The 25,668-nt window shown below is 44.5% G+C and overlaps 1 long non-coding RNA gene across 2 annotated transcripts; it reads right to left on the minus strand.

The window, feature by feature from the left end:
- Positions 1-20,287: 20,287 nt before the first annotated feature.
- LOC112659939 (uncharacterized) lies at positions 20,288-22,822 on the minus strand. Of its 2 annotated transcripts, none has more exons than XR_003136592.3 (3): positions 22,724-22,822; positions 20,773-20,940; positions 20,288-20,527 (listed from the first exon to the last, which is right to left on the minus strand). It is a non-coding gene; the product is annotated as an uncharacterized LOC112659939 (long non-coding RNA). The 2 variants fall into 2 exon arrangements; XR_003136594.3 differs by having other exon boundaries at positions 20,288-20,535.
- Positions 22,823-25,668: the final 2,846 nt, after the last annotated feature.

The raw sequence follows: 25,668 nt of genomic DNA on the forward strand, positions 1-25,668 counted from the left end.
CGTAAGCACAGTAATGAATTGCCTTAAAACTGGTGTCTGCTTCCCTTTAGTGGTTTTATTATTTTTTTTTAACATATCAGTGTATTTCTTTTTATTTTCTTCTTCTTTTTTTAAGTTTTTATTTAATTCTGGTATACTTAACATACAGTGTTCTATTAGTTTCAGATGCACAATACAGTGCTTCGGCAATTACCTACATCAGCTTCATATTAATGTTTAATGGAGAATTACAGAAATGAAGCAAGGGGAAAAAAAAAACCTGGGAAGAAAATATTGTACAAGAAATTGTTGATGGGTGTAGGAAAGTTCAAATTGCATTTAAGCATGAATGTTTTCATCAGAATTTCTTACTCTCCCTCATGATGAGTCTAGCATCAACAGACTAGAGAACATTCCAGAGGCGAAAGGACTGTCGGGACCTGGAAGAGGGTAGAACCACAAGATAGACAAGACCAAGACTCAGCCCTGATTTTGAACCTTTGCTCTCACTCTTATCAGCTGTGTGATCTTCAACCAATGCCTGTACACGCTTGCAGCCCTGTGGCAGAGGTTGCCTGTGCTTCCTCACATCATTGCCTTTTCTCTGGGCACACAGGACAACTGAGCAGTGGCCCTGGGACAGATTCCGGCCAATGGGGTACCCATAGTACATCCAAGGCTGTGTTAAAATTCTTCTGTTTTGCCACCTGGGATTTCTCCTCCAAATAATTTTTTTTCCCAATACAAAACATGGCATACTTACTGTGGAAGATCTGAAAAGAAATTTAGAATGAAAATATCCAGCCACTAAGATGATCATTATTAAGATCATGGAATATTTCCTAAGTATATTTTTTTTATCAGAGTTGAGAACATAATGCCCATACGATTCTGTATCTGTCGTACTTTTGCTTGCCATTAACCTAAGCCTCTCCCCCGTGTCACTAAACACTACTTATTACTTTCAGGAGTTCCGTAATATCCCGTTGCAAGGACATACCATAGTTTTCCTGACCAATTTCATACTGTTGGGTAGGTAGATCCTTTCCAGTTTCTCAGTGTTCTACAACATGCTGCAATGGCCATATCTGTAAACTTTGGGTCTCTTCCTTTGCAGTCTGAATTCTTTAAGGTGATTGAGGTTTTAGACTTGGGTAATACATGAGAAACTGTAATGTGTGTTAGAAATAACCGGATTTCTGGAATGTAACAGCATAGGGAGGTCAGCTGTGGGAACTGGGCTGCAAAATTCTTTTCTGCACCAGCTCTGGGGAGAAGTACGCAGCTGTCTGAGCATGAGGGATGATGGAGGGTCCTCCCCCCAGTTTTCTTTGAGGGCCAGGCAAGCCCTCTGTCTTGGAAGAGTCCAGACTCCTGTTTCTTGAGCTAGTGGTTATGCGGGCCATACTTCTTGAGGGTTGTTCCTTTTTACTTATTATTTTGACCAACACCTGAGTTTTTTTTAATGGAACTATAATTAACATGCTGTAACATTCACCCTCTTAAAGTGCATAATTCAGTGGTTTTAATATAATCACAAAGTTGTGCAACCATTACCATTATCTGACTCCAGAACATTTTCATCACCCCAAACAGAAATGTGTACCCATTGGCAGTCCTTCTCTCACTGTCCAAACCCTTCGCTCCTAGTAGCACTAATTTACTTTCCCATGTCTATTGATTTGCCTATTTTAAAAAAAGATTTTATGTATTTATTCATGAGAGAGACAGAGAGAGGCAGAGACACAGGCAGAGGGAGAAGCGGGCTGTCTGCGGGGAGCCCGACGTGGGACTCAATCCCAGGACCCCGGGATCATGACCTGAGCTGAGGGCAGACATTCAACTGCTGAGCCACCCAGGTGCCCCTGCCTATTTTACCTTCGTGGAAGTGGGGTCTATGACATGTGGGCATTTATGTCTGGCTTCTTTCACTTAGCGCAGTATTGTCAAGGGTCATGCATGTTGTAGCATGTATCAATACTTCATGTTTTAAGGCTAAGTAATATTCCACTGTATGGGTAGATCACCTTTGTTTATCCACTCAACAGATAACAGACCTGTGACTTGTTTCCATTTTTTGGAATAATAATGCTGCTGTGAACACTTAATTCTCTATCTCTCTCTTTCTTTCTTTTTTTTTTTTTTTCTTTTCTTTTCTTTTTTTTTTTTTTTTTGAGAGAGAGAGTGCACAAGAATGGGGCTGGGGACTTTGGTACAGAGAGAGGGAAATGAAGAGAGAGAATCTTAAGCAGGCTGCATGCCCAGCACAGAGCCCCACACAGGGCTCAATCCCATGACCCTGAGATCATGACCAGAGCTGAAACCAAGAGTCTGACTCTTAACCATTGAGACGCCCCTTGAACATTGAATTCTAACTTAACCATGTACAAGTTATTGTGTGGATACATAGTTCCAATTCTCTTGGGTATATACCCAGGACTAGAATTCCTATTAACTCCGTGTTTAACTAACTAAAGAACTGCCAAACTGTTTTCCAGAAGGCAAGCACGTTTTTACATGTCCTCCAGCAATGTGTAAGAGTTCCAATGTCTCTACATCTTCATCAACACTTGCTATTTGTCCATCTTTTTTATTATAAGCCAGAACAAGGGTTTGCTAGTAGGTGTGAAGTGAGATCTCATTGAGGCTTGGTTTGCATTTTTTTAATGCTTAGTAATGATAAACGTCTCTTCACATTCTTATTGGGTATTTGTACATCTTCTTTAGAGGAATGTGTATTCAAATCCTTTGCCCAGGTTTTTTGTTGTTGTTGTTTTTGTTTTTTAAAAGACTTTACTTATTTATTGAGAGAGAGACAGAGAGAGCACAAGCAGAGGGAGCAGCAGGCAGAGGAAGAGGGAGAAGCAGACTCCCCACTGAGCAGGGAGCCTGATTCCGGGCTGGATCCCAGGACCCTGAGATCACGACCTGAGCCAACAGTAGACGCTTAGCCAACTGAGCCACCCAGGAGCTCCTTTGCCCAGTATTAAATCTGGTTATTTATCTTTTTTTGTAGAGTTGTAAGAGTTTTTTTTAAAATATATTCTGAATATAGATTCTTATCATATATAAGATTTGCAAATATTTTTTCTTATTTTGTGAGTTGACTTTTCACTTTCTTGGTGGTATCCAAGAAACACAAATGTTTTTATTTTTGATGGAGTTTATCTATTTTTTCTTTTTGTTGTGATTCTGGCGTCATGTCTAACTCAAGTTCACAAAGATTTATTCCTGTTTTCTTCTAAGAATTTCATAGTTTTAGCACTTGCATTTAAGTGTCTGATTCATTCTGAGTTACTTTTGTATATGATGTGAGGTACAGATTCTTTCTTTCTTTCTTTCTTTCTTTCTTTCTTTCTTTCTTTCTTTCTTTCTTTTCTTTCTTCTTTCTTCCTTCCTTCCTTCCTTCCTTCCTTCCTTCCTTCCTTCCTTCCTTTCTTTCTCTCTTTCTCCCTTTCTCCCTTCCTTCCTTCCTTCCTTCCTTCCTTCCTTCCTTCCTTCCTTTCTCTCTTTCTCTCTCTCTCTTTCTTTCTCTCTCTCTTTCTTTCTCTCTTTCTTTCTTTCTTTCTTTCTTTCGTATGGATATGCAGTCATCCCAACACTATTTGCTGAAAAGACTATTCTTTTCCCAGTGGATTGTCTTCACACCCTTGTTGAAAATCAATTATCTATAAACATAGGAGTTAATTTTTGGACTCTCAGTGTGTGTCTATCCTTATACCAGTGCCACACTGTCTTGATTAGTGTAGGTTTGTCATAGGTTTTGAAATTGAGAAAACTCTGTCTTCCAACTTTGATCTTTTTCAAGACTCTTTTGGCTATTTTGGGTCCCTTGCATTTCTATATGAATTTAGGATCAATTTGTCAATTTATGCAAGAAAGGCAACTGAGGTTTTGACTGGGATAGTGTTGAATCTGTAGACCAGTCTGGGGAGTATTGCCATCTTAACATTATTTAGTCTTCTCCAGTGTTATTCTTAAAAAACAAAACAAGCCACAAACCTCAACAGTTACTTAACTCACATAACCACAATTATTGTTTTTCCGCAGTGTGGATAGCTCCTATTTCCTCCAACTACCTTTTAAAATGGAATGCTTTGCCTTGTAAATGAATTATTTTCTTTTACCAGACAAGCTCAACTATTTATATTTCTATATGATTCTTTTTAGTGAGTTATTAGGAGTAAAATATGAATTTCACTAAAAGGTGGAAATGCCAAGGCAAAAAAACCCAAATATCCAAATGACTGACCTATTTGCCACAAAAGAATAGGTGGAAGTGTGATGAAAAGGCAAAGTTCTGGGTTTGCGTACCACGATGCTCTCCCAGAGTATTAGCAAGTGCTCATTTTGAATCCTGCGTGTTCTCCGTTCGCGTGCCACTCTTTGGTGTGCCGTTTTTAAATAGTACTTAATGTCTCTGAAAGTGGTGTGATCTGGGTTTTTAGGTGTCTTTGTGAGCATGTGTCCGTAATATGAGTCACATTTACATTTTTTTAAGATTTTATTTTTAAATGATTACTCTACCAACATGGGGCTTGAACCCACAACCCAAAGACCAAGAGTCGCATGCTCCACTGATGGAGCCAGCCAAGTGCCCCAAAGTCACACTTAATTTTAATGACAGATTAGAGTTGCTAGAGCGTCCCCTGTTGCCTCTTCTGCACTTGGCCCTCACCCCTACCCCACCTTGTTTCTGCTAGGCCTCCAGGAGACACTCATGGCTGGATTGCCAAAACCATGTAAGAGTGCCATTTGGGGATTCATTTAAGTCTCCCCAGAGGAGCAGAGACTGAGTACCAGAGCAATGCCATTTCTGTATAGATGAAGAGAATGGTCTTCTTGATCCTAAATCGTACCTAGTCCTGAGTCTTTCTGGATCACTGGAAAGTGATTTTCCAAATCATTGGAAAAATCCAAAAAAACCTCAGGCCCTTTCATCCTTAACCATACTGCAACCGCATTGAAGCCCCTCCAGGGGAAATAGGCAGCATCCCATCTATAACCTTCTCTATTCTTCCTATTTCCACCTCACCCCAGCCTTCTCCTTCCTTCTGGTGGCCAAAAAGAAGCTGAATGAATGTAAGAATAGGAGGGCTGGGGGCCACCTCACTCACTCAGGGAGCTATCTGCTCTCTGGGGTCAACGTGAGTTTCTGTTGGTTGAAAACGGACCCATCCCCAAGAAGCGTTATGAGGATTAACTCAAGTAATGCAAATAAAAATACACGAAAATAATGCAAAATAAAAATAAAATAGTGCAAAAAAAAGAAAAAGTCCCTGGTTCAAAGAAGACATTTTCTCCTGCGTTTAATTTTTTTTTTTTTTGAGAGGTAAGGGAGCAGTGGAGAGAGAGGGTGAGAGAGAATCCTAAGAAGACTCCCTGCTGAGCACAGAGCCCCAGGCAGGGCTCCATCCCATGACCCTGAGATCATGACCTGAGCCGAAATCAAGCGTCGGATGCCTAACCGACTGAGCCACCCAGGCGCCTGGCTCTTGGGTTTCAAAATATTGAAAGCGACAAGATTCCTTTTTTGGTTAAAGGAACCTTTTCCAAATATTTCTCACTGCCCCTGGGGAATTTTCCCCAGGGCCTGTGAGTCCAGAAAAGACTGCTGGGCTAGCCCCCCTCCTTCCTATGGACTCACATGGCTCCATCCAGTCCAGAGCGTGGATCAAACTTAGAATTAGAATTGCTTCCTTCTCTGCTCACTTGCCAGGCGCTCGGGGATGATGGACTGCCTGTCTGTGGGTTTGGCCAGCTGGTGCCAGAACATGGGGGCACAGTGCCTCTTCTGAGCTTTCTGCCCAGGGCAGGAAGGGACAGAGGGTGTCCCGGCTCACCCTTCTGCCCACAAGGCCAGGGCATTTCAGTACAGTCACTGCCCTTGGCTTCGACAAAAATAGAAGCTTGTTTCATCCACCCTGTGCGAGGTCTTTCCCGTGACTCCTCCTCCCCAGAAATCCCCACTATTAGGAAACCGGTCCTCCTCCTCCACCCTGGGGGCCCCACCCCTGCCACTTTCTGGCACCACTTCCAAGGCAGGCACTGGCCAGCCACTGCATCCCCTTTCCTTTTGCTCTGATTTCGGCACAGGTGCCGCATCCAGGCACCCTGACAAAGCTGTCCCTTCTCCAATCTGGCCAGCCGCGGCTCTGCATAATTGCGCTCGGCTGCCCACCTGCTCCCCCCCGGCTGTCCCCGACCCCACAGCAGGTGCGGCCCATTGCAAAACCTCCCGGGCCGAGTGAGGAATCAGAAATGCCAAACTGGGTTACATAAGTGGGTTAGGCAGGTGGCGGGCGAGGTGCATTCTATAAGGAAGTTGTGAGTCAGGAGCCTGGCAACGTGAATTCTCAGTTCTCAGTTTGGTTTCGTTTCAACAAGCAGTTACTGAATGTCTGGTGTGTTCGCAGAGGTGTGAGAGATGATTCTAGATGTTGGAATACAGAAGTAGAAGAAGGGCTCTGTGAACCAGGCCCTGAGGACACCAATACCACAAGGCACAGGCCCGGACTCAGAGAGGCCTCAGTCTGCGGGGGGAGTCAGAAACGGGAAGCAACAGAGACACCACCTTGGGACCATATGATAGTGACAATGAGTGCAAGGTACGGAAGGAAAAAAGAGTAATTCTTTCTGGAGAGTCTTCAGGGAGGAAGAAGTAAGGTTTATGCTGGGTTTTGAAAAATGAATGCAAGTTTCTAGGTGGATGAGAACCTGCTGAAGACCATGCTGTTGGTGGAAACAGGGTCTTTGAACTTCCAGAGGGTGAACTGGAGGGGAATGTGCACCGGGAAGGAATCCCAGGGGGACTTGGTGTTCCCATAATCTCAGCACCCTTCAAGGCCGCCTGTAATGAGCAATCTGAGCAGAAATGGTGAGCTTGCTCTGAGGACTCCACTCAAGACGAGTCTATACTCTCCCCTTTCAATTCTGGATGTTAACCTGATGACTGGGACAGAAACAAGAATAGATAAGACCCTAGAAGGCGTTGGAAGCCATGTAGAAGGGCTTTACACTTCATCCTGAGGGCAGGAGCTTGCAAGCTAGTGACCATGAGATGATGATGATGATGATGATGATGATTACTTTATCTTAAGGACGTGTTTTGTTTAGCTCTCACAAAGTTTTAGAAGTCAGTACCTTTCTGGCGTCCCTTGGAAGAACCAGATCTGACATCATTGGGTTCATGGTCCTGTAACGAGCTGGCACTCGATTGGTTATAGCTGCCTCTCCTAAGAACCAGGCGGTGGTGGGGGTAGTCTCTGTTTGTCCCAGTCCCTGCCATTCCCTCTGGCTCTGTGGGCATTTCAACACGCCCCTGCAGCCAACTGAGAGCCACTAGTTTTAAGTAGGAGAGTCCAATGGTAGGATTTGGATTGATAAAATTGGTGGGTGATTGGGTCTGAGAGGAGGGCGTTGGAAGCAGGAGGACTTGGCAGTCAGCATCAGGGAGGAGACAGATTCAAGTAACATCAGAAACATGCCCTTCACGTGCCCAGGTGCAGGTGTACACACACACTCTCTGAATATGGCCAAATAACTCCTTCTTCCTCCATACTTTGAGCTCTTGGATTTCTTTACCCTCTCTAGATTTGTGTTCAATTTAAAGATTATTTCTTTTGACTGAGGAGGGAAGTACAAATATTGTTTTTTCTAGGGCTCGCTGCTCCTCTCTGTGCCCTCCTCTCCCCTCAGATATGGAGCTGGGTTGTGGCGGAAAGAGAACATCAGATCCTGGATCATTGGTTTCCTGACCTTAGAGGGCCCCTTGCAGGATTAAGCCTCATACGTTTCAAGCTTTTCCAGTGTTTATCCCCCAGAGAAATGTGCCCTATTCTTCCCATATCCAGCAAACACCTATTAATTAACTGGAAGGAAAAAAAAAGAGAGAGAATTGTAGGGGAAGTATGGTGGGCTAATAAAAGCGTAGTACCCTCACTGACCCCAGAGCAGTATGTAATCCACTGCAAATCTCTTTCCAAATTATAATAATGGCTTGAGAGGAGAAAAAGAAGGCAAACCCTAAATTCCATTCCTACCTCCAATATCAGCTTCCTCTCCAGTGTTGGGTGAATCCTAGAGTGGCTTTTGACCCCCATTTCTGCAGCAGGATGGAAGAAAGATTGTGTAATGCCAGTCAAGTGCCAAGCAAATGAAAAGCAAGCGGTATTATTCATCTGGAAATTGATCTAGCCAGCCTTTTGTTTCGACTGCTAAAGCTAATTTCATTCACAGGTGCCATGTTATTTACTGATTTAACCATCTTTTCCAGTGCCACTTCTCAACATTGCACTTCTAAGTAAAATAATGTTCCTGTGTGTGTGTGTGTCTGTGTGTGTGTGTGTGTGTCTTGATTACACATGTCAGTGGAGACAGAAATGAAGGTTTAAAATTTCCTGCTAGGTGTTTGCTCTTCCTGGCTCGGATCATGCATGGCTGCTGGCTATTGGGTTGCATGCACCAGCTGTGCTGTGGCGAGAGGGGGAGGGACTAGAACAGAGGCTCCCTCGTTCACTCAACAAACATTCTGTCCTAAGGTAGGTTCTCAGGGAAGCAGATCCCAAGTCAAGGATTGGAGAGCAAGTGCTTTGCTGGAGACCTGAAGAAACTGCCAGTTGTGAAGTGAGAAAATAAGAGGGAGAGGAAAGAATCCAATAAAGGGTGTGTTGCTGGGTCAGCTGGCACACTTTGGAGTCCAGTGTAGAATACAGGCCCCAGAGTTATCCCACCCAATGGTTGAGGGAATAGGGATATTCGTACACCAGCTCCCATTAGTCATTGACTGAGGACTGCTTCTAGGGAGCACGGATTCCCTGGAACTTTGGTGCTACAACTGTAGTAGGCAAAACAGGTTTTGGTGGCCACAGAAAGTGTTCAGCCAAAATAGTGTAAATACTGGCAGCTGGAACTGAGCAATGACAGCGTCTGCCACATATTCTTTGAAGACTTCCTGTGTGTCAGGCATAACCATATAATGGCTAATGAGATGGATTTTGTTTGTCTTCTCATAGGGTGTACAGTTTAGTGGAGGGGACAAACAAGTGGCCAGGCAGTACCCAAAAGATGGGACATTTTGTGATGGTAGAAAAGAGTATGTCAGGGAAGGCCTCCTGGAGTAGGTGTCATCTAAGCTAGACCAGCATTAGGACTAGAAATAGTCTCAGTTGTGAGGATTAGCACATGCAAAGGTCCTGAGGTGAGTGAGTTTGTGGCAAGCTTTGAGAAACCACAGGAAATTTGGTATGAACTGAGTTCAAGGCGAAGATTTGGAGGAGGAGCAGATGATGGAGAATTTGGAAAACTGGACAGTTCCTAGACGCAGTTTCTTCCTAAGACCAAATCTACTTCCAATGATTATTTCAAGTCCTCAAGTGGTTGTCCCTAGAATCTTCCTATTTTAATCTTGCATGCAGCCATCTATCTCTCTTATGCATATTCTAACAGAACTGAATCTTTTAAACACTTTAAATAGAAAACCTAACAAAGGTTTGTTTGATCTTGTTACAGACTAAATTAACATATAATTGGCAAATTATTCCTATTCTTAGATTCAATGGCTGGTTCAAGCAGTATTTATAAAAAGCCCCTGCCCTTAGAGACTCAAAAAATGTAATGGTGTGTGGCATATTGTATTTCTGAAAGATGATTACAGTGATATCTCCTAACCCACACTCTACAATATGATTTGATACTCCCCCATTGAGTGGTGGGTCATCTGTTTCTTCCTCTTGAATTTGTGTGGGCTTGTGACTACTGTGGCAGTGATACTTTGTGACTTCTGAGGCTAGTTCATTAAAGGTAAGCCCCACCTTGGTTTTTTAGGAATACTTGCCTTTGGAACCCCGAGCCCCCATGTAAGAGAGGTCAGAGGCCACCATGCTGTGAAGTCACAGCAAGAGGTCACGTTTGGTAGTTCTGGCTCATAGTCCCAGTTGCGAATCCAGTTGCGGTTCAACTGCCAGATAGATGAGCGAAGACACCTCCAGAGGACTCCTGTCCCCAACCGTTGAGTCACTGCCAGACTTTGAACTCCCCTAGAAAGAAAAGCTTCATGTCTTTTGCTTAGAGGACATCAGAATAGACTCAGTATGATATGAGGCAGTGGGACAACCTTTCCTCTACTTCAAAGGGGGAACCCGGGGGCAGGATGTGGGCACTGGGAGGAAGCCTCACTGTGGAATGCAAATAGAAGACAGAGGGGAGCCAGGGAGAAACCAGGCCACCAGTGACATCATTTGATTTGCTATATAAACCCTTACTGGAAACTAGTCCTAGTTCTAGACTTTTCAGAGTCCTTTATTATGTGAACTAGTTTTAACTGGATTTTCTGTGGCTTGCAACAAAAAGAGTTCTAACTAATAGTGAGGGATAGGATTTGCTGTCTGTTGAAGAGGTGAAGCATTTTAGGCAAAGGGAAAGGGAAACATCTTTTAAGGGTGTTTCATGGTGGAGCAACATCTATTGTACAAAAAGGGAGAAACGTTCTCAAGCCAAAAGCATTTGTTTGCTGTAATGTTTCCCAAAGTTACATTTTGTTTTTTTCTCTTTAGTTGGTGGATAATGTGTATGAACGCACTGTATGCCAGATACTGTGCTGTCTGTTGAGGATAAGGCACCAAAAAAGAGAGTGGTGTCCCCTGCCTTCGTGGAAGTTGCATTCCAGCTGGAAATACAGACATTATGATGGTTACAAATAGGGTGACTGGGTTGCAGGAGGAATGGAAGATGCTCTAGAAGCTGTAATGGAGCAGCACCTACGTTGAGAGGAGGCGTGAGGGCAGTGTTCCCTGAAAAAGTGACATCCAAACAGGGTCTAAAAGATGAGTAAAGATTTAGTTAGTCGGGGGGCTTGGGGGAATATTTGAGGTAGAAAGAATAACACATATTTGGCTATAAGACTTCAAAAGGTTTTTAAAGTATAAATGTGCATTGTGAACCCCAAGAGGGGCTGAGGTATGCAGCATTTCCCAGGCTTGTTGACATAGGTCTGTGATTTATGTGAAGAGCATCTTGTAGGACTTAGGAAAAAAAAGGCATGGCTTCAGGAATGGACAGAAATGTTTCTAAGGGCAGAGGGAACATGGTCCTGATTCAGGTAAAGACCTATGTAAGAGAATAAAGGCTGATGATAGATGGATGGATGGATGGATGGATGGATGGATGGATGGATGGGTGGATGGATGGATAGATGAATGATATGGATGGATGGACGGACGGATGGATGGATGGATGGATAAATGGGTGGATGGATGGATGAATGGATGGTGGACAAATGGGTGGATGGATGGATGGATGATGGATGGATGGATGGATGGATGGATGGATGGTTGGATGGTAGATGGGCAGAGACATATCAGACAGGGCCCAGAGGGGTCAGAATCAACAGGATTTTGAATGTCAGGATGCATAGTATGTTGGTGTTTGACCGTTGAGACATGGCTGAGGTTGTATGTGAGAAGTCTGGGAGCAGGAAGGAGGGTTGCACTGATCCAGGCATGAAGCAGTGAAATTCTAATGGGACAATTGGTGTGGGGGGTGGAAAGAAAGGGATAAATTTAAAAGACACTGCAGAGGAGGAACAGGCAATTAATAACAGACATCAAGGGAATGTAAGGATAAGAGGAGGCAAAGTTTAAAGACTAGCTTTTGGGAGGAATACGCTCTCTAGAAAGAAATGGAACACTTCTTTCTCTCTTGCAATTAATAGTTCACTGTCCAATGGCAGAAAAGTCTCAAGTCACCAGGTTCCTAGGCATTTGCCAGACCGTTGGCAGGGCTGGTAAGCCTGGGAAAGCAGAGAGAGAAGAGTTATGGTAAATAGGAGCTTGGAGATTTCCACCAGGTTTTAATCATCTGTGTCATCTATTACCTCAGCCCCCGAGAGCTGCCTCTATTTTTGTTCATAATGGTCCACCTGAGTGACATCGTCTACCTCAAACCTGTACAGCCCCATTTCAGTAAGAGGAGAGAGAGATAGAAATTTCCTTTCAGGTCAAGATGTTATAACAGATATAAAAAAAAGGGAAGATATTTAAGAGAAAAATAGCCCAGCAGTATACCATTCATCAATTTTTCTCTCTCTCCCTCTTTCATCTTGCCTGACCTAATACCCCGAACCATCCATGATAAGAAATGTAGGCACATATAGCTTTCTATGGAACAGGATCCTCGCAGAGCACAACCATGATTAATATAGCCCCGCACACAGGTGATGTTTTTATTCCTTAACTGCCACTCATTCCTCTGGGGAATCGGAGCGTTTCTCCCCATCAGAGTCAGGATCCGCTACCCAGGTTCCCTGGAGATCACGGCCAGATGCACAATGCTGCCTGTTGCGGACTCTGAAAGAGTCTTCCAGAAACCCATGACCCGGAATCCTTTTGCCATTCCCTAATAATTACATTTGAGTTTGAGTGCCACTCTTGACTCAAACCTTTCTGTTGGTGACCCTTTGACTTCCTCTATAAGGTGCTGTCAACGGATCACTGTCACCTGGAATCCTGACTCTCAGCTCAGAAAAGTCCAGTAGGGCCTTGCTGGGATTGGAATGAGCATTCACAATGCATCTGATTAGGGGAAAGTTTCCTGAGCGTCTCTTCTGTGCTAGACCCAGTGCTCAATGCTGGGCTAGGCTAGTAACAGGGACAGATGTGGGCCAATCAACACAGCAATGAAACAGCCTCCAGAGGCTGGGGCAAGGGGCTGAAGACACAGGAAGGGGATTGAGGCAGGTGTCAAGAGGAAGTGACACTTGACCTTGCAGAGTGAGTAAGATTTTGACTGGGGAGGCCAGCATGAGACTCTGACCTTATTAGAGGCGAAGATAACAGGAGTAGTCCCGGTCTCGGATGTCAGGAGGGAGCGATGTGGCCTAAAGATGAGGCTTGGTAAATGTCGCGCTCACTTCTTCATGAATAACAGCACGGTAGTGGCTGAATTCTAAGGAGTGCTTACTATGTGCTGGGCACACTGCTCTGTGCTGTACGTGAATTTTCTTTCAATTCTATACAGACTACGGAGGCAGTGAGCGGTATTACTTTCCTTTTACGGGCAAGGAAGCTGAGACTTGGAGAGTTTGGGTAAGGTGTCCAAGGTCACACAGCTGGCAGCCCTCACCCCAGCTTTGCCTGCCCCTCAGCCCAGGCCCCACCCACTCTCCTTGGTTGTGTGCTGGGATCTCTAAACCTGGGGGAGCCTGGGTGGCTCAGTCGGTTAAGTGTCTGACTCTCCATGTTGGCTCAGGTCATGATCTCAGGGTTGTGAGATCAAGCCCTGCATGGGTCTCCACACTCAGCAGGGAGTCTGCTTGGGATTCTCTCTCTCCCCCTCCCTGTGCCCCTCTCCCACCTCTTCCTCTAAGATTAAAAAAAAAAAAAAAAAAGATTCTCTAAACCTGACTGAGCTCTTAAAATACAGGATTCTCTGACTCCGTTCCCAGAAATGTGATTCAGTGGGTCTCGGGGAGAGGCCAAGGCTCTGTACTTTTAGAGACTTCCCCGGGTGATTCTGATGGGAAACAACATAGTAGCTATGAACCTTGCAGGGCGGCTTCTGTCCAAACCTACCTCTGGAGCATTGCTGCCCTTTCAGTTCCCATCTCAGTGGGAATGATGTTTGACACAACTTAAAAGTCAGGTCTTCTATACCTTGCCCTGCTGCCACCAGCTGTCTGATTTTGGAGGAGTCACGTGGCCTTTGGGGTTTTCATTCTTTGTATGTCAGAGTCGGGGGTGGACCAGCTGACTCCTGATCTTACCTCAGGCTTCATCATTCAACAATTCTGCTGAGCAACAACGGAGCCCCTGCTGTTAGGATATGACAAATTCCGTAATTGAAACTCAAGAATCTGTATTAGTATTCTAGGGCTCCTGTAACAAAATGTCATAGACTGAGTGGCTTGAATGACCAAAATTTACTGTCACACAGTTCCAGGGGATGGAAGTACAAAATCCAGGTGTCATCAGGCTGATTCCTTCTGAGGCTGTGAGGGAAAAATTGTTCCAGACTTCTCCTCTGACTTCTGGTGGTTTGCTGGCTGTCTTTGAGGTTCCTTGGCGTGTAGAAGCACCAGCCCACTCTCTACCCCCGTCTTTAGATGATGCTCTTCCTGTGTGTCATATTGGAGCAGGACCCACTCTAATCCAGTAGGATCTCATCCTAACTAATTATATTGGCAATGACCCTATTTCCAAATAAAGTCATATTCTGAGGAATTGGGAATTAGGAATTCAACATATGAATTTTTAGAGGACCCAATTCAAAAAACAATAAAATCCAAGTGGAGAAAAACACCATCAAGTGACAAGTAAACCAGTCACTTGATACTGAGTTAGATTTCTACATGAGTCAGGAATATTTGTTGCAAACAACAGAATCCATTCATGCCAATTTATGCTGGGAAGGAATTTATTAAAGGATAATCACTGACTCCAGAGGGGCTGCTGGACAGACACACTGCTCTGTGGTCATGCTGTAGTGCGTACTGCTAGGCACAGACACACAGCTCCCAGGGCCTCACTTGCTGCTGGGTTCAGGATCTGGGCCACTGCTGTCCAGCACAGCCAAAGAATGAGTACCGTAGAGTGCCTGCGGCCTTACATGGCTTCCTCACAGCAGAGCCCCACACAAGTGTGTCTTACACTCTCTTAGTGGGATACTTTGGCAAAACTCTATTGGAATGCAAAACATACACACCCTTTGCCTCAGCGATTCCACTCTTATGAATTCTTTCAGTGCCCAGAGATATATTTATAAATATGATTAGAGTGTTGCTTATATAAACCAAAACACCTCAATATCCATCAGTGGCAGATGGTTAAATAAATCATGGTGAAAATATGCCCAGGAGTGAGGTTACATTAATGATAATGATAATGATATAAATCAGTGGTTCCGAGCTCCGTCATACCCCATGACCCCTTTTTATAATCAATGTTTATAATGTTCCCTTTACTATCATGAAATAAAATTCATAGATAATATAACCTACACACATGATTCATAAAAAATCAATATAATGACACAATGAATCACACACGTAAGTTTAAAAGATCAATATATTGCCTTCACTGTAACCTAAAAGAGAAATGGAAGGAGGGAAACTGACAGCAAAATGTTTCTATATATATAATTGTACAGACAGGCGTACACTAGGAGACATGTGGAGGTCAAGGTTGGCCCCTATGTGTGGAATCATCAGGAATATACCAGGTACAAATGTATACCCTTCAGCTGCTAGGGTGCACTGGGAGCTCAGATCTCATTAGCTGCTTTGCTATTGGTGATGGGATTATCCAAAATGGACAAAGCAAGGTACAACCCCCCTTGAACCCCTCTGCGATTCCTGGAATACGTAACGTATGTGAAAACCCTGCAAAAATGATTCGCCTCTAAATTAAAATGAACCTTGGATCCTGATGCAAATCATTCGAAACAGGCTTTTCAACTACACAAATGTCTGGGGTGATGTTTCAAAATTATGAGGGTTATTTCTTCACATGAAGGATTGAGTTATGCAATATAGAATGCTCAGCAGCGGTGGGCCCCCAACCACTAAATTCTAAGAACCTCCCCCCCCAAATAAACAGCCCCAAAAATTTCCAACACACTTCTGCTATGGGGGAGAGTGCCTGCTTCGTGAACCAATTACCACTGATCTGTGTTTACTGACAAAGAAAAAAGTCTACAATATGAGTTTTTATTACAATGTATGGTTGAGTAAAAATATTGGCGTAGGGATCAGTGTCTACAACATGACTCCATTTTTGGAAAAGGAAAACCATAAATAAAGAAAAGGCTGATGAAAGAAAAATGTGTGTGTGCACACGGGTACATCCAGGGACAAACCTGAATGCATATAAACAAACCCTAACCGTAGTTATCTCTGATGATGAGATTACAGGTAATTTTCATGTTCTAATGTTTTTTTTTTCTGAAATGACTGATTTTTCATGATGATATATTATTTTTATAATCAGAAAAATAAAACTATTTTCCATTTGACAAACAAAAGAAGGCAAATCTCCCAACCTGCTATTGGTGTTTTGAGCTGGATCATTCTTTGCTGTTCTGTGTGCTGTGGGAGGTTCAGCAGCGTCCCCGGCCTTGACCTATTAGCCGCTCACAACACACTCCACCCCTACCCCCAGACATGAGCAAGAACATTTCTGGTCATGCCAACTGTTGCCCCATGTTGAGAATCAGTACGGGGGAGGAATCCGTGCTCAGACTCTGGCATCCTGCAACCTCGGTCCTAACCTACCCCACCATTCATAATCTGGGCAAGTCACTGGGTAAATCTGCCTCAGATTCACCATCTGTAAAACAGATGATGGTACATCATAGGGTTGCTTGCAAATTAAATTAGAAAATACATTTGAATGATCAGTACAGTTCCTGGAATACAGTAAAATGCACAAAAATGTGAGCTTTGATTTTGAAAAGATCTCCTTCTAGTTGTCTGTGGGGAGGAGCATTATAGAGGGATAAATGCACTAGGTGTAAGAATGGAGCTGAACCCCACACACCACTATCCTCCAGAAACTGGAGTCTTCCCACTGGTCCTGGAAGTCCCTCTCTGGGTTGATGCTTTCCTGGGACCTGGATAAAGTCTGAGCATGTCCCAAGCCTTTTCTGATGCCTCTAGGCACCAAAACAGTCTCATTTCCATAATTAAAATGTTTAGTCTTGGGACGCCGGGGTGGCTTGGTGGTTGAGCATCTGCCTTTGGCTCAGGGTATGATCCCGGTCCAGAGATTGAGTCCCACATTGGGCGCCCTGTGAGGAACCTGCTTCGCCTTCTGTCTGTGCCTCTGTCTCTTGTGAATAAATATATAAAATCTTTAAAACATTTTTCTAAATTAAAAAAATAAAATGTTTAGTCTTATGTGTAAAACTCCAAACTTCATTTGAAGGTGATATCTTCTCCCTCCCAAGTTGCATGGGGGAGGGAACCTGGGGGCTTCTTCCTTACTCACCTGTCCCCCGCATGGCTGCCCCTGGGACCCCTTCAGGGCCTGCTTATGGGGGACAAAGCCTTCCATGGCTGGCACTGCATGCTCTGCTTTGAAATCCTCTGGGTTTGGCAGATGCTCCAAGCCCTGCTTTCTGGAGGGGGCTTTCTTTGTTTCTCAGGGCTCCCTTCTTGCCAACCCTGCTGCAGATTCCAGGATGCAGGTGACACCCCTTCTTCCTGTTGGCTGCTGCTGAAGCTCCTTCAGCGCCATGGTGTCCACTTTCTGTGAGTTGCCCCACTCCAGCAGGCAGCGTCCACTCGGCTCAAATCTAATCCCCAACAAGGAGGACCAGAGGCCCCACTTTCAATGGTGGGTGAATCGCATCCTCCACTCGGGGCCTCAGGGCAGTGTAGGCACTAGTGTTTAGCTGTCCCTCCGCACCCTAATCTCAGGAGAGCCCCCAAAACCCAGCCACTTGGCTTCATGTGGAAGGAGCAGCCCACCCTATAGGCCATGAAGCAAGTGGAAAGGGATGAGGGGTGAGGGGATCTGCAAGACTCCATCACTTCTTCCCAGAGGCAGCACCGGCTCCTTGGCTGCCCTTACTTTGGTCCTTTTTGTAGGAGACCGCTAATGCTTTCGGGGACCTTGGTGGGTGCTGTGCAGCCGGACTCATATCATCCAGAGTCTGGGGGCTGTGGTCATGGAGGCCTCAGCCATAGCACAGAGAAAGGGTTCATCTGAGCATCCTGATGGCCTCACCTCCTGAGTCACCAGATGGCTCCTCTGTGGTCCTGAGGGGTCCCGGCCACATTCTCTGATTCTTCTCACCAAGGCAGCACTTCTGGGAGGCGGGCCCCACCTAACATCCGGGTTGGTCTGGAAGTTTGCATTTCACGGGTGACAGGCTCCTTAACTGAGCAGGAGGGATTTCTCTAGAATCTAGGCTGCCCGGGCACTGTGCCAAATGTCGGTGGTAATGACTCCCTGGCTATGAGGCTCCTTGGGAAGTCACATTCAATCCCCAAGTCCACACATTTAATATGAGCTGGAGCCAGCAGCAGACTCTGAAATGTTCAAAATAACCAGCGCAGTCAGGTGATGAATCAGATCCTGCCCGGCCTGAAAGAGCCACCTCAGCTCCCAGAGCTACTTAGCTGATGGACAAGCAACACTTCCAGCGTAGAGGAGTCTGGTTTGCTATAGGCTAAGGCATGAAAAGTTCTAAAGTACGAAAGTGATTTATAAATGTGGTGGAGTGAACTTGAGGACAACTGGGGCTCCTCATGGGCCCCTGGGGTCAAGTTAGAGCCAGAGGTTGTCAAGTAGGGTCTCCAGACCAGCAGCATCAGCACGGCATCACTTGGGAACTTGTTAGAGATGCAAATTTGAGGACCTACCCGTTTGCTCTGGGGATGGAACGGAACAACCTCAGTTTTTTGGGGTTTTTTTTAGATTTTATTTATTTATTCATGAGAGATACACACACACACACAGAGGCAAAGACACAGGCAGAGGCAGAAGCAGGCTCCCTGCAAGGAGCCCGATGTGGGACTTAATCCTGGATCCTGGATCCTGGATCTGTCTGGGCCAAAAGCAGACACCCAACTGCTGAGCTGCCCAGGCGTCCCGCCATCTCAGTTTTAATAAACCCTCTAAGTGAGTGTGAGACCACTAGAGTCTAAGAAGTATGCATCAGAGATGCTTGAGAGGGTGCTTTAAGCACATCCTGTGCTTTGCCCGGGATCAGGAATCCCCAGGATGGAAGTCCGAGCTTGGTCCACAAGTGGGGTTTAGCCAGGGGTGTGAGTAGTGAGAGTGAGAAGCTGTGTTTAATTCACCAGGACCAACTTCCCCTGGAGTGCTCATGAGCCCAGGGAAGAAAAGGCTTCCCTGGTGATTAAAAATAAAACAAAACAAAACAAAACAAAAAAACAAGAAAAGTATATCTTTATGGAGCCTGAACACTGCAACAGGGGTAACTTCTGGAATTGCTGAGAAGCAGAAGTTGAGTAGTGAGAGCCGTAGATCCTGGCCTGGGTGCTACAGCACCTACCCCCCTCTTCTGGGGACTCCTGTCTTTCATCAAATATTAATCAGGCACTGATTATGGGTCACTCCTTGTGTGCTCAGTCTGATAAATTAGGCGATAGAATCAGCATCTGTGTTTAGAAACAGATGCACCACATGAGGTGCAAAGAGGGGCAGATGTAGACGGAGCACTAGCTCACACCTAGGAAATTTCTGTGGAGCCCAAAGAGACCTCAGAGCACAGCTGTCTGCTAGCATTTGGGGCAGAAACCTCACTCCCATCACCACTGTGTGCCTTCTAATCCTGTCTCAGATAAGAGTTTTTTGAACTTGACCATGGGATGCTAACTAAATTAAACAAAAGATTGAATGTCTTGATTCAGGCATCACTATTCGGATTATAGCTGTCATTTCTTTCTCCATGGGGGGAAAATAATTAGTTAGTCTCCTCTTGACATTCCTATTTGTGCTCAGATTATGACAGCTCCAGAAACAAGAGGATGTCTCAATGTGTTCCCTCCTATTTCCTCTGCATCGTAATTTCCAGATCACTTTCAAATCTCTGCTAAACCATCACCACCCTCAATTAAAAAAATTGTTGGGAGTTTAATAGGGCCTTCAAAATCCATTTAGCTTAAATAAGGCATTATTGAAAGGCTAACCCTCAACCACTGACGCTGTCTTCATAAGACGATTTCACTGAACAGCCCCAGGGTAAATGCATTTCATTTGAGCAGCGGTTCATTTGCGATAGGATTATCATAAATAGATGGGGAATTCCCTGAAATAAGGCTTATTTCAAATACAGCCAATCCATTTTCCACTTTTGTGCGAAAATAAAGGTGTTTGTCAGATAAACTAAGTTGAGGGTTGGTCTTCCCCACTTTTGTTTGGCAATTATTTCTGAGGTCGTGGGTGCATTTCAGGCTTGAGCCCTTGACAAATGAGGCAATCTCTCCCGAGGTCCACGGCGGCATTGTCCGTGGATGCTTGGGCTTACAAGACAATGAAATTCGCAAAGATAACCCCTTTTTGGTCCCATTGTATCCTCCCAGGACAGGCACTCATGCTGTTCCTCTTCATGGGTACTTGTCCTTTTCTTCAAGATGTGAGGTTTGGCCATGATATTTATGTTTATTTTATTTCAAGAACTCAATCATTCTATCAGCAAGGGTCTTGAGTGCTGGTTTGCCTCTTACTCTGTAGTTGTAGGCCTTGTCACAGTGCCTACATGATGCTATGCTTAAAAATACAAAATCCTTTTTAGGTCTATACTATTATATCATGTAATAGAATAAGACAATCCTTTCTCATTGTATTTGAGACTTGTATTCAAGGTCATTCACATACCATTAAAGATGACAGAAGCAACAATTTTCTATTCTTCCCAAAGTCAAGATATCTACCTTAAGTTGACTTCGCAAAGGTGAAATGTTGGGACAACTGGGTGGCTCAAGGGTTGAGCTCAGGGCGTCATCCCAGGATCCAGGATTGAGTCCTGCATCGGGCTCCCTGCAGGGAATCTGCTTCTCCCTCTGCCTCTGTGTCTCTGCTTCTCCCTGTGTGTCTCTCATGAATAAATAAATAAAATGTTAAAAAAACAAAAACAAAAACAAAGATGACATGTTGGAGAGGACAGGGAGATTGGGCCCTGGGGGTGATTGACACAGAACCTCTCATGTCACGAAGGACAACATTCATCCTCTTAGTAAGATCTAACTTAGCCCCCTTTGGGAGAGTATAGACAGTGTTCTGGGGCAAGGGTGGGCTCTGGAATTGCAAAAATAGTGACTCAAAACTCTACCGTGGCCATTGCAAAGTCCTGCCACAGTACGTCCTCATCTGGTTGGATTCTGCACCGGAGTGATGGACTTTTGCACTCTCGTGTCCTGGGATTTTGGCAAACTAGAGCAGGCCACCAGGTCTGTACAGATGTGAACCAGATTATGCAGGATACTGTGTAGAAAACAGCCTGAGGAAGAGACGACATCCCTGACATATCACAAAGGACCTCACTAAATAGGACCCAACTAATGCTTGTTGAAATAATCAGCGAAAGACATAGGGAGAGAAGTCACATCTGATTCCCCCGGCCACTGATTCTCCGTGGGGAGCCCAGGCCAGGCCTGGCCCAGCTGGTCATCACAGTTCCCCGCCGGGATATTTATAGCTCCCACTGGGCACACCCACCACTGCCTGTCACCCCGTCACAGCATTTTTGAAGCTTTGTGGCATCTGAAGCCTCCATGGGAGCTATGACCATGGTGAGCAAGCTGCCAGGAAGAAGAATAGTTGTTAACCATCACCCCATGGAAGTGGAGGGATTTTCTTAGCTTTATGCCTCCTCAGCTGTGGGGAAAAACTGAAAAGTGAATATTCCTTTGTATTGTTTTCCTGGACTCCTGCATTTCCTGCCAGAGAGCTACGTGCTGACTCATTGCATCCCCCTCTGTCTTAGAATATTTTGCCTTAATTGCCTTAGTCATCTGATATGTTCATTTTTAACGTCACTTTACGGCTCATGTGCTCTCCCTTGGTACCCAGGGTCTGAGGAGATTCAGATTCCATCAGAGCTTGCGGCTAGAGGGCCTCACAAGGGCAACTACCCAGAAGAAGAAAGAATGGGAGGAGATCCAAGAATAAATCCCGGAGGAAGTTTACCGTGACTCAGTGACTTTGCTCACGTCTCCTCATAAAAATGTGCCCCGTGTATCCTGTAGGCCATTCGGGCATTGGGTGGGGGGTTGAAACTGGCAGGCAGTACGAAGTGGGAGAGTTTGTGTTTTCTTGTTTAAACCTTGTTCGGAACTTATGCTTTGGAACAAGGTGGCAGATAAGTATGGGTGTCATGGTAGCAGTGAAGGTCACCAACATGTCATCAACTTTTGTTTGCTTTTAAGACAGTCCAGGGTCTTCATAAGTGGTTTTTTAGCACTAAAATGAAATTTTAAATACTTGAGATCCCATAACTGGAAACATAGGGCTAAAGAATGCAATGTGGGGTGGGTACCTGGGGTGTTTGGTTTGGGTGGGACTGGAGAGAAAAATGGGGTGCCAGGGAGAAGGAATTGACTGAGGTGAGAATAACTATGGTAGCCTCCTACCAATGCCATCACCTTGGCTCAAGTGCCCCCCTACCATGGCACTGGCTTCCGGGTCTGATGGCCTAGCTGGGAGGGGCGAGGGTGGGCTCTCGCTCTTGATCCAGCCTGGGGATCATCCATTCTCAGAAAGACTTTGTCCTTCCAGGGGTAGCCCCCACTCACATTCCCACATACGAGCTGACTGTCTGGTTTCCAGGAGGACTTTCAACCACTTGTAACCTCCTCTCAACTAGAATAAATCCGCCTGCCTTGTTGCCTTCCTCTGCCCCATGCAGGCACTGATTTGCTGCTGTACCAACCACTCTGGTGATGAAGGGCAGGAGGGACAACAGCAGTGATCTTTGCAGGGTGCCCGTTGTACTTTCTAGAGTTATGAATAGCTCTGTTCCCAGAGGGGAGACTTCTCAAGTTCATCCTTTACAGTTAAACCTTGGTTAAGATGGGAAAGTTATTCTGAGTAATCACTATTTCTTTCCCCCGCCCCCAAGCCTCCACAATGAAAAAGTGATACTTCCTACTTAGGACTTCATGTTCAGTAAACATAACTCTCAGTTCTGGAAAACAAATAAATAAGTTGCTTTCTAAAGAGCGATGGGATTTTTGCTGCCTGCGTTGATTACACAGTCTTTCAGTCCTGTGGTTTTCACTGACCTCTCTGAGGATTGCACACCCCAAAGACATGACAGGGCCTGAACTTTTAAAATGTTAGTGACATTCCAGGCAAGCTGTGAAGTTTTGCAGCAAGTCTGAAAAAAAATAAAAATTTCGAGTTAATGATGAAGTAGGTACCATTGCGAACACAGAGGGAAATTGTTACCTAAAGGCTATGTGTCCGTGGCTTGACTGCACTCATTGGGGTTTTAAGTTCCTTTCTAAGTGAGTTTCCCTCTGCCACCATGTACCCCTCTCCCCATCTAGAGTGGCCTGCGTTACAAAGGGCTGAGCAGGAACACTTGGGGAGCGTATTTTGAATTTCCCCAATCACCTCTAGCAGGAAACCTACTGCAATCCCAGCCTTCGGTGCTGTAGTGAGCTCCAATGATGAAGACGTTACTAGCCTGAGCGATTTAAGAACAGTGTGAACAAGAAGCAGCAATATTGCAATTCTGCAGGAAGTAGTCTTCTCCTCTTATCACTAGCAGGCCTTGCTGAAAGTGCTCGGCCTGAAGGCGACCACAGAGGAAGAGTCCAGTCTCCCTCCCACTGTTCACTGGCTGGACAATTCCAGGAACATGCTTCATCTTCCTCATTTATGAAACAAGAGGGCCAGCCTAGATCAGCGGTTCTCAAACCAGGCAGTTTGTAAGAATCATCTGTGCAACATGTTAAAAACAAGGACCTCTAGGGCTTCTCCCAGAAATTCTGATATTAAAAACTCCCCATGGATGTTGATGCTATGGTCTCTGAACCACGGTTGTGAAAATGCTGGACCAGATAGAAACCTTCTGGCCTCCAGAGGCTCCGAGGGGCCCTACCTGTGATACTAAGCTTATTTTCTCTAGTTAATGTTGGTGTTCCATTTATTTTCATGTACGCAAACTATTTTTTAATTATTGGGGAATTTACAATCTATCACAATTGTGTTTGGAAGTATTTAAGACAGTAATAGTTCTAAGATGAGTTCCTTTGGGCAAAGAGCTAAGGATACTAAGGAAACAGATGAAGAGTTGGCTGTATAGCAGCTACTCTACAGAAAATGTTCTAGAAAAGAATTCCATGTGGTTATAATTCTCCTTCCTGCATATTTTTTCCTGCCTCATTTTCCTTCTCTCCTGCCTCCCTCAGCAGACCCTATGCTTTATTTTTAGGTTCTCTTGATCACATATGGTGAAGGGGATAAGGAAAAGTCTGCTGCCAAAAATGTAAAAGTGAGAGTTGATCTCAAACTTGACCTGGTTGATGTACACATCCAATGTCATCACAAAGCACCCTTTCTTTGGCTTTGGGGGATTTTTATTAGAACAGGAGAAGGGGCACCTGGTGGGCTCAGTGGTTGAGCATCTGGTTTGGCTCAAGTCATGATCCCAGGGGTCCTGGGATTGAGTCCTATATCGGGCTCCCCGCAGGGAGCCTGCCTCTCCCTCTGCCTGTATCTCTGCTTCTCTCTGTGTCTCTCATGAATAAATAAATAAAATCTTAAAAAAAAATAACAGGAGGAGCCATTAGCAGTTTTTACCTTGCCCTGACAACATTAAATCTTGGATCAAAAACCTTGAGGAAAACAAAATCACCTGCTCATTAAGAAAAAAATTAAGGATCCAGCTTTATCACAATAAAGCCAGAATTCCCAGTTAAAGCATTTTTTTTGGATCTTTGCATCTGCTTGTTCAAGTATTTCAACAGCAATCGCCCTCCTAGTGATTGTACAAATCCTCCTATCAGTCATTCATTAACAAATGTTCATTGAGGTGCCCTAAAAACACGGTGTGGACTAAAAGCATGGATGCTGCCCCCACAAATGCCACTTTGACAAGAGCTACAAACAGAGGGACAGTGGCTCTCTGTTGTGGGAAGCCAAGGGAAGCCTTCCTGAGGAGGTGACAACGAGATTTGAAGACCAGTAGGAGAGAACTAAATGAAGAAGGGATGGAAGGGTGTGCTTGGTGGAAGGAACAGCATGCAAAAGCCATGTGGTAGGGAGGACCCAGTGGGCACAAGCTACTGAAAAATAACTTTCATGGGGAAACAGCAAATCATGTCCAGCTTGGACAAAGGAAGAGGGCACAATCGCGACCTGTCTGCTTCCCGTGGGATCAAGGGATGTTCTCAGAGATGTCTTCTAACCATGCGGCCTGATACATGGTCTAACATGATACTTGTTATTGAATTTTGTGATAGGAAATTTAAAGCATGTGTTGTTTTATTTAGACGTTCTATTAAATTTTATTAAATTTTCCTTTGACTTGCACTTCCAAATAACAAACCAAATGCTGCTTAGTTTAATTTTCAAGTTGATGAAACTTCCTTTCCTGTTACTAATTTAAGTCACTTAAAGTGAATTTTGATTAATCTGGGATAGGAAGTTTTGTCTTTCTTAATTGAAAACATTTTGAACCAATAGAATACTGCACTAAATTATGAAGAAAATGACAGGGCTAGCACAAAAGAAATCTTTTTCTCTCTCTTTTCTTTATTTTTTTTTAACATCCCAGCTTTCAAAGGATTAATTTCTCCAAACTCTTACAACAATCTTATTGAAAAGAGTTATTAAACTCTCAGTTGGCTACAAATGACTTATCTCTGCTAATTAAAAATAAAAATCTTTGTGTCGATGTGCACAATTCCAATAATGATTATAGTCTCTCTATACACAGGAGCTAATTTACCCTTTCCATGGATTCCCACCTTCCTTAAACTGCTCAACAGCCTATAACTAGTGGGTGGTGAGGAGATGATCTCTCCAAGAATTATAAAAGAATTTTATTTTAAATTTATTTTAAACCATAAAATCATACACAATGAATCAGACATGAACTGCCAGTCATCTTGAAAAGAGATTGAGCTTACGGTGCTAGCTCAAGAAAAAAATGTCTTATGTCAATCAAGAGAATGAAGTGGTTCTTGCTATGGTCTACAGACTGGCTCCGGAATGCTGT

This window comes from Canis lupus, chromosome 35, assembly GCF_003254725.2.
Source record: "Canis lupus dingo isolate Sandy chromosome 35, ASM325472v2, whole genome shotgun sequence".
Taxonomy (NCBI): domain Eukaryota; kingdom Metazoa; phylum Chordata; class Mammalia; order Carnivora; family Canidae; genus Canis; species Canis lupus.